Source organism: Monodelphis domestica, chromosome 2 (genome assembly GCF_027887165.1).
Source record: "Monodelphis domestica isolate mMonDom1 chromosome 2, mMonDom1.pri, whole genome shotgun sequence".
Classification (NCBI taxonomy): Eukaryota; Metazoa; Chordata; class Mammalia; order Didelphimorphia; family Didelphidae; genus Monodelphis; species Monodelphis domestica.
The window spans coordinates 538,519,429-538,534,403 of record NC_077228.1 but is presented as its reverse complement, the minus strand read 5'-3'; positions in this window follow the sequence as shown (position 1 = coordinate 538,534,403).

Genomic DNA, 14,975 nt, shown 5'->3' with positions numbered 1-14,975 from the left:
CTGACTCAACAGATTCCTTCCCTTCCCTCTGACATGGTGGCTCCCTGGCCCATAGATCTTCATTGAGCAGTAATTTAGTCTCCAGTTGTAATGAGGAATTTCGAAAGATCAGAAGCACACACTTATTTCCATACGGAAATGAGGTAATAAAATGAAATCATGAAAAAGGACCCTTCCATGTAGTAACAAATAATTTTAAATATCCAGACATTTGCATGTTAAATAAGATGGGGAATTTAGGAAGCAATCTCCCTCCCCCCACCTCGAGTCCCAGTCAGGAATGATTTATTATTGATTTATTTTTTCTAAGCAAAGGCATTTAATCACATGGCAGCATCAGATAGTATTTCCTTTGGAGCCCTGGGCCCCACGCTCCCACATCAATTCTCCCATGACATCAGCAGGAAGGGTGGGCATGCAGAGAGCCACACCAGTATGGAGGGGCAGTTTGGGTTCACACCCAGAGAGGCAACTCCCTTCTCAGCCACTCCAGAGATACCGATGCCTTCCAGCTGCTTCCATGGACAAGGGTCCCCTCTGGCCACTGCCAGGTCATCATCATTCCACTCCATTCCTGGCCCTTCATTTGCAGACATGACTGACCCAAGGTCAGAGTTTGCCCCAGATCTCCCCTACACTTGGTTTAGAAATTGTTTTCTCTTCACAGTTCACAGTGGATCAACAAACCCTTGTTCAACCCCAGGTGCCAGGCACTGTGCTGGGAGCCAGGAAACAAAGGGAGAAATTGAACCAGTCTCGGCTTCCAAAGAGTTTACAGAAGAGCAAGAAGAGATTCCCCCTGATGATACACTCAAATTTCAGATCCTGAGCATCAACAGAGAAAATGATCTGGAAAACAACTGTACAAAAGGAAACAGTAGCAGGAGGCCCCGAGCTTGAGGGAGGCAGAGGGAGATGGAAGGAAAAGCATTTGATTTGGAGTCAAAGGATGAAAGTTCAGGCCTGGCTCTCCTACTTGTTACCTGTGTGACCTTGGGAAATTAAAGATATGGAATTCACAAAAAAAATCAAAAGGAATAAAGGAGGAATGGGAATGGTTAAGGAATCTCAGGAAAGATGACAATCAAATTATGTTTACATGAGAGGACTGCAACCATAAAATCAATGAAAAGTAGATCGGTTGCAATGATCTGGGACAATTCTGAAAGACTTATGATGGGGAATGCTATCCATCTCCAGAGAAAGAATTGTTGGAGTTGGATGGATGTGGATCAAAGCAGACTATCTTTCACATCAGTGTATTTATGGTTTTATTTGGGGAGGGTTGATTTTATATGAATGTGCTCATATAACAAGGACCAATATGGAAGTCATTTTCATAAAAATATGAATAAATTTTAAAAAAATGTTTGTAATTTTTGGGGACTCTCACTCCTTAGATGGAAAGATAAGGGTTGAAGGCAGTGAGGAAAGGGTTGATGAAAATGGCTTCCCTCACTACACCCTCCCAGAGTCCTCGAATTACTTGAGGGAGACACAATAGAGATCTCCTCTTGGTGAAAGATTGCCCCTTGATGGCCATGCCAGCCCTCAAAGACAGCAGGGAAGTCTTTTCCACAGGAAAAGGTATGTGGGACCCCAATTTGGCTATAAGCTACTTTGGGGCACTCACAAACCTTCCCCCCGTGTCTTATTGAAAACTGACAGCAAGATGGAATCTGCCACTGAGCTTATTCCCTTGATGCAAATAAACAAGTTTGAAGTCAATATCTGACTGCTTATTTTGATTTAATTGTGATTGGGGTAAAGAAAGAAGTGGGTAAGGGTTAGGGGGTTGTAGGTCACACTAATTTCTGAATCTCATTTCAATGGTCCATCCTCTGAGTGGGTGGAATTCACCACATCTCAAAGTCCACCTTCCCTTCCCAAATCTATCCTAAAACTATTTTTCCAAATAATCTAATTACTGAAGTCAAAGGTGTTTCTTGTAGGCAGGGGAGAGGTAAAAAGGGGGAGAGAGCACTGCTTACTAAATTTAGTCCAGTATCTCAATAGTTCATGGAATGAAAGTCTTCAGAGAAATTAGATTAGTTAACAGGAACCATCAATGTTAGGATTTCTGTCAGTGATGGAAATCTCCAAAGGTTTCTTGAAATGGCTCAGAGAAACAGCTCCTCCCTTTACTCCCTTCTGAGTCTCAGCACTCAAGACCTCCTCCTCAGGAGAATTTCCCAGAAGTCCTTGTCCAGTTTCCAACTGTCGTTCCTGCCTCATGCACCTGTAGAGCTCTCAACATTCCATTCCCCCCATTGGTTCTTTTTTTCCTACTCCCTATCTTACATGTTCAAAGTAGAATTGTTAGGTTTGGGGAAAATGTGATGGAAAGATGAGAAAAATTCAAACAACAACCAAACTGGAAAAAGATTTCAAAGCAATAAAATAAAAAATAAAGGACTGAGAGGACAGATCAGGAGAAAAAACTAAGAATCATCTTCTTCCCTCCAAAAAAAGTTCAATAAGGGATGAATCTAATGCCCAAGATTTTAGAGAATTATACAAGAAAAAAAAACTCCCTGAAGTAATCATTATAATTCATATAGCGCCTTGAAGAACCCAGAGTGCTCCACATAGATTTTCTCATTTTTTTCTCAGAGTTACCTGGGAGGCAGGTGATGTTATCCTCCTCATTTTACCAATGAGCAAATTGAAGTTAACAGGGGAGAGGTGACTTGCTCAAAGTTTGACAACTAGTAAATGTATGGGGCACTATTTGAACTCAAGATTTCCTGACTCCAAATCAGAAACTCTATTTGCTGGCTCCTACTCCCTTTTTCCATGCTCTAACTCTATCCACTGCCATTGTTGATGTCATTGTCTACCTATGGAAGGTGGACATCCCCAGGTGGATTTTCAGATACTAAACCCATAGTTCAAATTATATAAAAAGAGGAGATTGACCGCCATGATACCTCTGAGGAGGCCTTGAGCTTAGGTGGCCAGGTCTGAAAGATTTCCCTGAACCTTTGCCACCAAGCCCTCCTGCAACCTGGAAGACCCAGGCCAGTGGTTCCCACCCCCAAAACTTGGAGGGCAGCAGTGCTGGTGGTCTACTGGTTAACTTTATCCTCCCTTATCAGGTCACGTTGCAATGAGTATACCTTCGCTAGATTTTCCACTGCTACCATGCCAAGTCTTGCCAATAGGTGCCAGTTCAGGAGGGACAAGGTCCTAGACTGGGCAATTGGGACTTCTCCAGTGCTAAGTGAATTGGCCAGGCTATGGACCCTACGGGAGAACAGTAATCACTCAATAAACATTAAGTACCTACTATCTGTTAGCAACTATGGTAAATCCTGGGGACACACACACACACACACAGAGTTCAAAGAAGATAGTCTCTTCCCTCAAAAGACTTACAATCCAATGAGTACAATAGCCTGGAAATAGGAGTGACTTTACCTCAACGCAATTCAATCATGCTCCAGGCTTAGGAGTCCCAGAGCCATTCTGAGGAGAATGGTACGAGCAGAGGACCCAGGCTCCCTGGAGCAGCTGAGTCAGGAAGGTGAATGGTTGATCTGGACCATACCCAAGCTCATATCCTTAGTAACATTTGTTGTATCTTGAGTGCCATAGCCTTGCCGAGAAAGGAGAACCAGAATTGGAGATGACCAGCCTTACCTTCTCTTGGGGACTCAAATTCTATAATTGGAATTTGAAAATGTATGTTGAATGCAGCCCTTAGCTTAGTGACCCAGATTCGTTCCTGAAGTGCTTCCCTCTGGTCTTTCTAGCCATAATATCATTCAAAGTCTCTAATGAGCTTATTGATGGTCAAAGTCAAAAGATGGTTCCGGGTTAAGCCTGTTCTCTACCAATGGCTCAGTCATCTTAGAATTTTAAATGTTAATTTTTGTTTTCAAAAATATTGCTTAGCCTTGCTGGTAAACTGATGAAGTTCTATGGGGGCTCAGTGAATGGTCACAAGGCAACTGATGCTAGATAGAGTATTGTTATTTCCCTGAGTACAAATGAGTTTTTTTTTCCATCTTGGGAAAAGATCAAAGTTAGCACCATGTGAGCCCTGGGTGCAAATAAACAGGCATCTCTTTGATCTCGGGTGTGGCCTCTCTCCACCCAGCTCATTCTCTTTGCTCCTCTAAGCTACACTAGACAGGCTCATCATGTTGCCATCTCTTCCAGATGCCCTTGGAATAGTGCCACTATTGAGTCTCTTGTTGGGTGACCCTCCAGTGGCCATGGTGGGCTGAAAAGACAAGAAACCCACAAGGGCAAAGAAGAGCTCTCCAGCATGACTTTGATAGTCTATTTGGCTTTGGTCTTGGGAGGCCCTTTGCTGGATTGGATACAGCTGTGTGACGACCTCCCTCCCCCATTTCAAAGCTCTCTCGGAGGCTCTTTGACATATAAAAGCTGTGTGGGTTTATATTGCCCTTATATTTTTAATTAATGATTTGATACTTCATCTCAGTTGGTTCTCATTTTGTTCACTTTGTATTGCCATTCAAGCATCTCCCTGGCATCTGAACCAGAGATGAAAGAATCCTGTGGGACCTAACCTGATTTGCAGCTGCCTTTGACCAGATTATTGTTCTTGTCCATGCCTTACAGCTCTCCTTGAAGGACACATGTGAGAGAGGAAGGTTCAGGAGGAAGAAACATGGCAGTGTCACTCTTCCTGGATCATCCATCACATTTCAAGAAACTGAGGAAGAGCAGGTAACAATCTCTGCCTCCTTCTGCTCAAGTGTCCAATCACTGGCTATGTAGAAAAGGTTATAGGGTTCTCACCAAATGGCAAGGAAGTCTCATATCAAACAAGGCATATAACAGATAGGTTAATGCTCAGCAAAGGGGACCATCACTGTCAAGGAGTCTCTCCAGAAGCCCCTGTTTGTGGATGAACAAACCCCAGAACGTTACGGAGCCTCCTAACTGAGACCCATGATACGCAAAAGAGTTTGGCCTGCTGAGCCACATTGAAAAAGCAAGGGGATGAAAAATGCAGGTTTACTATTACTCCAATGATGCTATGAAGTGATTCTAGTTTGAAGGACACCTCTTAGAGCTAAGCCACCAGCTTTCCTTTATCTTTGACAGCTCTTGAAGATATTAATAAGCTTGGCCTGAAATCAAGCAGGGGGAGGGCAACCTATAGAAAGTAGCCTGATTCTTTTAATGGCCCTAAGATTCTCCTTAAGAAAAGACCCATCTATTTAATCACAACAAACTTCTTTGGATGATGGTCTCAAGGTCCAAAGAACCAAATGTTCAAGTCACCCAAATATATGTCAAATATATTTTGTCAATATATGTGTCAAGTCACACAAATATATGTCAGTGTACAATTATACAAAATGAGTAAAGGAGATACCATGGTCAGGAAAGGAGACAGGCCAATCCCACAAGATTAAGGGGTCTGCAATGGACAAACGCAGGCCCCCTGGTGGCCATGAAATGGCTAAAAGATTAGTGGATAGATACCAGCAGATGCTCTATGGACACTTCATGGGAAGGTATAGACTAGTTGTCCAGGATCAGAGAGGGCTTATGGATTTCAATTCATGTCACTGCAGAGACACTGGGAAGATCATGGATCCATGAAAATGATCATGGACATCACCACTATAGTGTGACCCTCTTCCTGAAGGCATGGCGCCATTCTTCTAGGACAGAGCCCCATTTGGCACAAAGAACTACTTTCAATTCTTCCCATTCTTGGGCTCTCACCTTTGGGGCCAGTCTTTGGAAATCTCACACTCTTACACACACACACACACACACACACACACACACACACACACACACACACACACGAGGAAGTCAGACAAAGAAGGAAGCATTTATTAAGCAACTACCATATCAATTAGTCAACCAACAAGTATGTATTTAAGCACTTACTACATGCCAGGAATTGCACTAGGCACTGAGGGCACAAAGATCCCAGTGAAACTATCCATGCCCTCAAGGAGTTTCCTTTCTAAAGAGAGAGACAACACACACTCATCTAGATACACAATATTACCTGGTCTGCTATTTATCCAACATTAATACACTCCCTGAGGCTAGAACCACTCATCAAGGAAGAGTAGAATGCAGACTGGGGCATGAGATTTTTCTCACTTGGGCAGGCTAACATTCCGTCCTTGACAGTGACACGATTGGACACCTCAGGAAGGCTATTGTCACTGTCTTTGATGTCAACCTCAACAGTTAGCAATGGGCCTAAAATAGTTTCATATCTCAGCATTTTGGGGGCTATTTCTATTTTCAGCATATGTCACCTCTTACTGTCAATGACTTCGCTGTGGTGCCAAGTAGCAGAGATTTTTTAAATCTTATTTTTCCTTAGTTTATTTCTTTAAAGTTTTGAGGAGCATACCCCAATTGTGACACAGCAGCACTTGTAGAATCCTACCCACGAAACTCATTATTTTCTAGAAAAATGAATCTTCTTCCTTGGGGCTTCAGCATCTCAATATTTTTCATCAGTTTTCCCTTTGATAGTCTCTTCTCTTCCTATCAGATGATCTCCAAACTCATCTTGCCCAGTGTATACTTGCCCCAAACTCCCTTCTGCAAGGGACCCAACAACTGGTCATCCACACTGCTTTCAGAAGTCCAAAGAGAGGATGCACTGCTTTTTAGTGCACTCCATCCTGCTTTGACAGAATTCTGGTTAAAGGAGTTTGGGACTTTTTCTTGATGGCAAGCCTAAATCCACTTTTATGCAACTTTTCCCATTTCTCCTGCATTTGCCTTTATTGGCCAAGCAGAGCAAGTTGTATCTCTCTTCTACCTAAAAACCTTTCAAAAACATAAGCAATTTCCATCTCCCCTCTCTTTTCCACTCCATATTCTCTCTTCTCCAGGCTAAATAGTTTTGACTCCCTCAATGGATCTTTGTCTACAGTTGGGTCTCACTGTCCTAGCTGCCATTCCCAGACGCTTTCCCAGGTTTGTCTAAGTTCTACTTAAAATATGGCCTCTTTCTCTTTATACCATATCCCAGATTGGGTATAACTAGGGCAAACCATGATAAAATGAGCCTCTTCTGCATTCTGAACATGAGATGATTTTGGTAATGACACTTACTAGCAGCTAACACCACTGCTCCTGCAGAGGAAGATAGCTCTCATAGCATATAGAGCTCTGGATCTAGAATCTAGAAGCCCTGTTTCAAATTTGGCCACAGATATTTACTAGCTGAGTGGCTCCAGGCAAGTTCCTTAACCTTTGTCTGCCTCAGTTTCCCCATATGCAAATTGAGGATGATAATAATATCTACCTCCCAGAGTTGTCATGAGGATAAAGAGAGATCATTTTTGTAAGTTGCTTTGTAAATCTTAAAATGCTACAGTAGTAGGAGTAGTAGTAATGGCAGTAGTAGAAGTGATATTAGTAGTAGTTGTAATAATGATAGTAGCAGGAATAGTAGTAGTAGTAGTAGTAGTATAACAGTAGTGGTAACTGTAAAAGAAGTAAAAGAAGAATAAGAATGGTTGTTACAAGTTCTTAGTAAATGTTTGTTGATTCAAAGGTCACCTCTGACATCATTTTATAATTCCTAATACACATATCTTGTGATTGGTTTCTCAAAAAGGTCTTTAAATATCCTTTTCCCTCCAAGTCATCTGAAAGAAGCTCCCTCACCTCCAATTTCTGTGTTTTTAATTAAAGTCTTTCCAGACAGTCTGAGTGGTTTAAGAAAGAAAAAAAAAGAAAGAAAAAAGAAAGAAAGAAAAAGGAAGGAAGGAAGGAAGGGAGGGAGGAAGGAAGGAAGGAAGGAAGGAAGGAAGGAAGGAAGGAAGGAAGGAAGGAAGGAAGGAAGGAAGGAAGGAAGGAAGGAAGGGAGGAAGGGAGGAAGGGAGGGAGGAAGGAAGGAAGGAAGGAAGGAAGGAAGGAAGGAAGGAAGGAAGGAAGGAAGGAAGGAAGGAAGGAAGGAAGGAAGGAAGGAAGGAAGGAAAGAAGAGAGAGAGAGAAAGAAAGAAAGAAAGAAAGAAAGAAAGAAAGAAAGAAAGAAAGAAAGAAAGAAAGAAAGAAAGAAAGAAAGAAAGAAAGAAAGAAAGAAAGAAAGAAAGAAAAGAATTAAAGAAGACATATAAAGAGGGTAAGAATGGACTTTGCCTGGGGAGGAGAGGGATGTTTGGACAAATGCTTGTGATGGAGAAACAAGTATCAACTTTATACTTCTGTGGAAGACTGCAATGATGTCTCATATTCAGCCCAAGTCTTTGTGGTTGGCTACTGTTATTGGCATGTTTAATTCATTTATAACTACTTGGGGGGGGGAACTTTATACTGACTACTCTATCACTTGTAGTTGGTGAAATAATGGATTAAGTAGAGTTTGTGGTCATTTCAACAAAAGTTGGGCCTAGAACCTTTTTAGAAATGCAATACTCTCAAAATATTGTTTCATGAAAATTTTTATTTAATTTAAATACTTTCCACTTATGGCAGTATTCCTAGACAATACCCTCCCCCCTTTCTGAAATACAAGGACGCCCTGTAGAATGCATTTGGATGATCCAGTGGAGAGAGTGCCTCATGTAAAGTCAGAAGGACACATTCAAATTCTTTCTCTTTTCTTTAGTAGTTTTGTCTCCTTGACCAAATCATTTTCCTTCCTTCCCTATGCTCTTTGGAATTCACAATTTCCTTGAAAACTCAGGTCAAGGGCTCCCTTCTTTGATACTCCTCCCTCAAGCTGGGAGTGCATCCTCCCCAAATATACCTTGTATTTCTGTACTGATTTTTGTTCGTATTAGGGGATCTGACCCCAAGGGGTAACCTTGATTGCTTCTGTCTGGCTAGATGCCCTGGCTCAGGGCAGAAAGATGCAGGTGGCTTTGAGAAGATGCAGCAGTCAATCCCTTAATTAGTCCCTAAACTCCATGACAGCAGTGTGTGTGTGTGTGTGTGTGTGTGTGTGTGTGTGTGTGTGTGTGCGCTGGGGAGTGCAGACTGATGAAGTTAAAAAAAAGAAAAGAGAAACAGCTTCTGGCTTGCTCTCTTCCTCCAGCTCTCCTGGGTGGAATATAGCTTTTCCTTTCCAAACCTTAGAGAATGGGTAAGAGGTAGAAGGATGCCCTTTTGCTCTCCCCAGGAGAAATGTTCAATTGCAAGAAACTTAACTTATGTGTGAATTTAGGCAAGTCTGAGCCTGGGCTTTTGTGCCCCTCGTTGTCTTTCTGTTTCATGCTCCTTGCCCTGAGTGTAGGTGCCTGAACTGTGATTCTGAGATAGTCATGCACAGCTTTAAAGTTAGAGAAGGCTCGGGACAGCCGATTGATGGCAGAGGGAGTTTCTTCATCAGGGAAGATGACCTCTGACAGGTAGAAGAGCATAGCCTTTGGCCTAGATTGCCTGAAGACATGGACCTGGAGGAAATCATTGAACATTGCAGAGCCAAGATGGCATGTAAAACCCCTATTCAGCAGTCCTGCAAACAGCAGCATGTGCTGCTATTTCAAGTATCTGCCTCCTTGGAGAATAAAACAGTAGTTAACGTTACTCCTGATGCACTTTTCAGTTTTTCTATCAATGTGCTGGTACATTTTCTGCTTAGTAGGGCTATTATATTAAGATAATAAATAGCAGTCCGAGCCCTCATCTACTTTATAGTGGTTTTCTGGTACACATGAGCAGAAGGTCTGCCTTTAGCAAGAGCAAACATAATGCTTTTAGTATTTTCCTTACGTGGCCATAGGGGCAAGTTGTGCAAGTTGGATAGATGCCCCCCTCTGCCCCACTCCATTAGTGGCCAGGATTTCCCAAGGATAAACCTCAATCCATACTCAGAGGGGTCCCTTAGTATAGAGAAGCAGCACCCCAGTTTCCTGGCTTTAGTAAGAGTAGTTTCTGGAGTCAGAGGACCCACATGATGATGCTGTCTTCTACATCTAAAATGACTATAGACAATTTACTTACTGAGATTCTCAAATTCCTCATCTGTAAATTGGGACTGTGGCTAGCTGGCTTCTGAGGTCAGGTCTATCTACCCTAAACTCTTGGATAACCAGGCATTTTCTTGGCCATTCCATCTAGATGCCCACAGTGGCTAGTGTACACTACATTAGTTGTAGTTGATACTTCCATGCCTCAATATATGAGGCTAAAGGATATGAACAGATCTCTCAAAAGCCGAGTTACAAATTATTGTCAATCACATAAAAGAATGCTCCAAGTCACTAATATTAAGAGAAATGAAAATGAAAACAATTCTGATATGTCACTTCTGACCCCGAAGTTATGTTTCTTCTTCTTCTTCTTCTTCTTCTTCTTCTTCTTCTTCTTCTTCTTCTTCTTCTTCTTCTTCTTCTTCTTCTTCTTCTTCTTCTTCTTCTTCTTCTTCTTCTTCTTCTTCTTCTTCTTCTTCTTCTTCTTCTTCTTCTTCTTCTTCTTCCTCCTTCCTCCTTCCTCCTTCCTCCTTCCTCCTTCCTCCTTCCTCCTTCCTCCTTCCTCCTTCCTCCTTCCTCCTTCCTCCTTCCTCCTTCCTCCTTCCTCCTTCCTCCTTCCTCCTTCCTCCTTCCTCCTTCCTCCTTCCTCCTTCCTCCTTCCTCCTTCCTCCTTCCTCCTTCCTCCTTCCTCCTTCCTCCTTCCTCCTTCCTCCTTCCTCCTTCCTCCTTCCTCCTTCCTCCTTCCTCCTTCCTCCTTCCTCCTTCCTCCTTCCTCCTTCCTCCTTCTTCCTTCCTCCTTCCTCCTTCCTCCTTCCTCCTTCCTCCTTCCTTCTTCCTTCTTTCTTCTTTCTTCTTTCTTTCTTCTTCTTTCCTCTTTCTTCTTTCTTCTTCTTCTTCTTCTTCTTCTTCTTCTATTATTATTTTTATGATGATGATGATGATGTGTGGCATACCTAGGTACTCTCATAATGCATAAAGCTTTGGGCCTGGAGTCAGGAAGAACATAGATTGAATCCAGACTCAGATACTAACTAGCTGTGTGACTCTAGGCAAGTCACTTAATATCTGTTTCAGTTTCTTCAACTGCAAAATGAGGATAATAAACACACCTAATTCATAGGATTGTTATGAGGAGTAAATAAAGTAATATTTTTAAAGCACCTAATAAAGTGCCTGACACACAGTAAATGTTTAATATATGCTTGTTCTTTTCCCTTCCCTCCCTTTCCCATTCCCCTATCCAACTATCTACCTCTTTCTTTCTCTCTTGTCTTTCTGTTTTTCTATCTTTGTCTGACTAGCCATACATCTCTCTCTCTCCTCCCCTTCTCTATCTTGAATATTTTTCCCATTCAACTGCTTCTGTTTTTTTCTAGATTTGCATCTAGATGCAAAAATTTTTTTTACTTCATGTAATAACAGTTACTCATTATATCTTTTCTAATTGCTTCTATCCCTTTTTCAGTTAAGAATTCATCTCCTGTCCATAGCTATAAAAAAGTGTGACCCATTTCTCTTCTAATGTTGATATGGTGTAATAATAATGGTCATGTGTCCATTTAGACTACATTGTAGAACATGGTGTAAGACACTAGTCAGCCTATTCTCTGCCAGACTATATTCTATTTCCCCTAGGATTTTTTTTAAACCTTTACCTTCCATCTTGGAATCAGTACAGTGTATTGGTTCCAAGGCAGAAGAATGGTAAGGACTAGGCAATGGGGGTTAAGTGACTTGCCAAGGGTCACACGGCTAAGAAGTGTCTGAGGACAGATTTGAACCTAGGACCTCCCATCTCTAGGCCTTACTCTCAATCCACTGAGTTACCCAGCTGCCCCCATCCTTAGAAATTTTTAATCAAATAGGGAATTCTCTTTCTCTTTAAAAAAAACAAACAAACAAACCTTTACCTTCCATCTTTGAATACTATGTATTGGTTCTAAAACAGAAAAGAAGTAAGGATTAGGCTATGAAGGTAAGGGACTTGTCCAGGATCATACAGGTAGGAAGTATCTGAGGCCAGATTTGAACCAGAACCTCCCATTTCTAGGCTTTGCCTCTCAATTCACTGAGCCAACAAACTGGCAAGAAATTCTCTCAAGCATTTTTTTTTTTGCTCTATCTAAAACTGGATTATTGAATTCTTTTGAAAAGCTTCTTGATTTTTTAATCAATGACAAAAGATTTTGATGGCTGCTGCTTCTAGATAATCATGATATAGTTTGATCTCATGAGTGTCATGAACAAGACTCTACTTTTAGCCAGCACTCTCAGCTTACTTAAGAGAAGAGAATCCACAGTGGAGGGAACCCTTAGGAATGTAATCCATGTGGTAAAGCTTTCAGACAAGAGTCATCTCTTATTCCCAATGAAATAATTCATATTAGACAGAAACCTTCTCACTCTCACGAATGAGGAAAGGCCTTCAAAAGGAGACCAGAGCTTGTTCAGTATTAGAAAATTCATTCGGAGGAGCAGCTTCCTCTGGACTCCCTGTAGGAAGGCTTTTAGTCAGAGATCATCTCTTACTTTTTATCGAAGGATTCATAGGGGATAGAAGTCTCATTAATGTGCTGATGTTTTTCTCTGAAGGAAAGTGATCAGTAGACAACAAGATTCAAACAAGAATGAAGGGGTCTAGAAGCAATGGTTGTGGGAAGGGCTTCACCTCAGTCTCGTATGTGACTGTACATTGGAGAAATCATGCTGGAGATAAAACTTAATGGGTCTCATTAATGAAGGAAGTCCTCTTGTAGCATAGACTTCATTAGATCTCCCAATAAAAGAAACCTCATTAAACACCCCAAATTTCATGTTGTGTATAAGAACCTATAAATGCATTGAACTTCTCACTGAAATCCTGTTTGCCATTTCATTCTCCTCAATATTTCATGGCACTCCTATGTTTAATTCTTCGGCCATTCCCCAATGAATTAGTACTCACTTTATTTCCTGTGGTTTGTTGGCACCAAAAATCCTACTATCAAGATCTTGGTATTTGTTGGACATTTATATCTATAATATTTAAAAAAAAACAAAAAACAAAAACAAAAAAACAAACAGCTAGGTTGCCTAGTGGATGAAGTGCTGTTCTTGGAGCCACAACACTTGAATTCCAGTTCAGTCTCTAGTTTTTACTAGCTGCAAGACCTTGGGCAAGTCATTGGACAGTCTATTCTTGTCTGAGTTTCCTTATCAGTAGTATGAAGATAAGAAGTGCACCACTCCCCCAGGGTTGATGAGAGGATTAAATGAGATGGTATTTGTATAATGTTTTGGAACCATTAAGTTACTATGGAAATAACTAAAAAAAACCAAAACAGCAGAAGTGCTATTCTCTCTTCTCAGGGATTTTTGTCTTTGTTCCACCAACATTTAGCACAGTGTCAGGTTTATTTATTTTTTGAATGGGAAAAAATTTTTTTTAATTAATTAATTTAGCATATTTTTCCATGGTTACATGATTCATGTTCTTTTCCTCCCCCCCCCCCCCCTTAGCTGATGAACAATTCCACTGGGTTTTACATGTGCCATTGATCAAGATCTATTTCCCTATTATTGATATTTGCACTGGGGCGATTGGTTAGAGTCTCCATCCCCAATCATATCCCCATTGATCCATGCGATCAAGCAGTTGTTTTTCTTCTGTGTTTCCGCTCCCCCAGTTCTTTCTCTGGATGTAAAGAGCATCTTTCTCATAAATCCCTCAGAATTGTCCTGGGTCATTGCATTGCTACTACTAGAGAAGTCCATTACTTTAGATTGTAAAATGGTAGTCATTTAGAAATTATTATTGATTATTACTAATTATTGATTAGTTGGTAAGTGGCATGATCAATAACTTCAGAGAGATGACTGATAGAGATATGTTTTGGTAAGAACACAGTCTTTGGGGTCATGGTGGACATGATTATTCATGGCTCATGAACTTGGTAACTTTGTAAAAATGGATTTCTTTCTTCCCTTTAACCTCTGAATCCATTTATGTGTTAGTTCCCTCCTCATGCTGGGCATTTCTATTCCCTTTGGGCACTCCAAATACAAAGCATTCCTCTTCAAAAGGAGCTGGGCAGAGCCAAGGAATTTTTCCCTGGGGATATTCACCAGCTCAGCCAAGCCCACTTCTTTATACTCTGAGATGTCTTAGCTCTATGCATTTTAAGTCTCCACAGTTAACCATGATGCATATAGCAAAGTCCAGAGATCCTTAGTGTGCATTAACACGTCAGACAACAGTGCTTTGGAGGGACACTTGGTTTAAATCCAGCCTCAGACACTGACTAGCCATGTGACTCGGGACAAGTCATGTATCTCTGTCTCAGTTTCCTCAAGGATAACAGGGTAAATGGTAAGGTCCTTAGAAGTGATTCTTATTAAAACGGTTATAGTTGATGACTCCTGGCAAATCCAAGAAGGATGAGCAGCCATTTTTCTCTTCCCCCTGGTCATTCTGAATAAGGAGAAGGGTGACCCCATTAGCCTTACTTCTACCTTACCAATGAGGCTTGCCAATCAAGGCATTGGAAGAGGAGGAAAAAAAAGGAAGAGAAAAGGGGGGAGGGCGGAGAAGAATGCTCCCAATAGGAAGTTCTTCCCTCCTATCTTAGAGGGAATTTATTTCAATCTCCTCATTTTACTGAAGATGTTAAATAATCAACTTACCTAAAATCATAAGGTAGTAAATGGCAGACATAGGATTTGAACCCAAGACTTCTGATGCCAGATTGACATCACTAGTCTATCACTACCACTGAACATTTTTCACTGTACCATGCTAGTCAGTCAAAAAGCATTTATTAAACACTTACTATATTCTAGATACTGTGCTAAGTGCTGGAGATACAAATACAAGGCAAAAGAAAGACATTTTGGCCCCAAGGAATGTACATTCTAATAGGAGAAGAAAACACATAAAGGGGAGCTGATAGGAGGAGGGAAGGCTCCTGGTGAGGGAGCATGGTACAGAAGTCCTGAGTATAGCCTGATGAGATGTAAAACCATGACTGGCCTCTGGCCTAGGTACCCTTCTTCAAGAGAGGCCATCTAGTAAGAAGGAGAGGCTGCAGGAGTTCAGGGTCCTTCAAAGTCCAG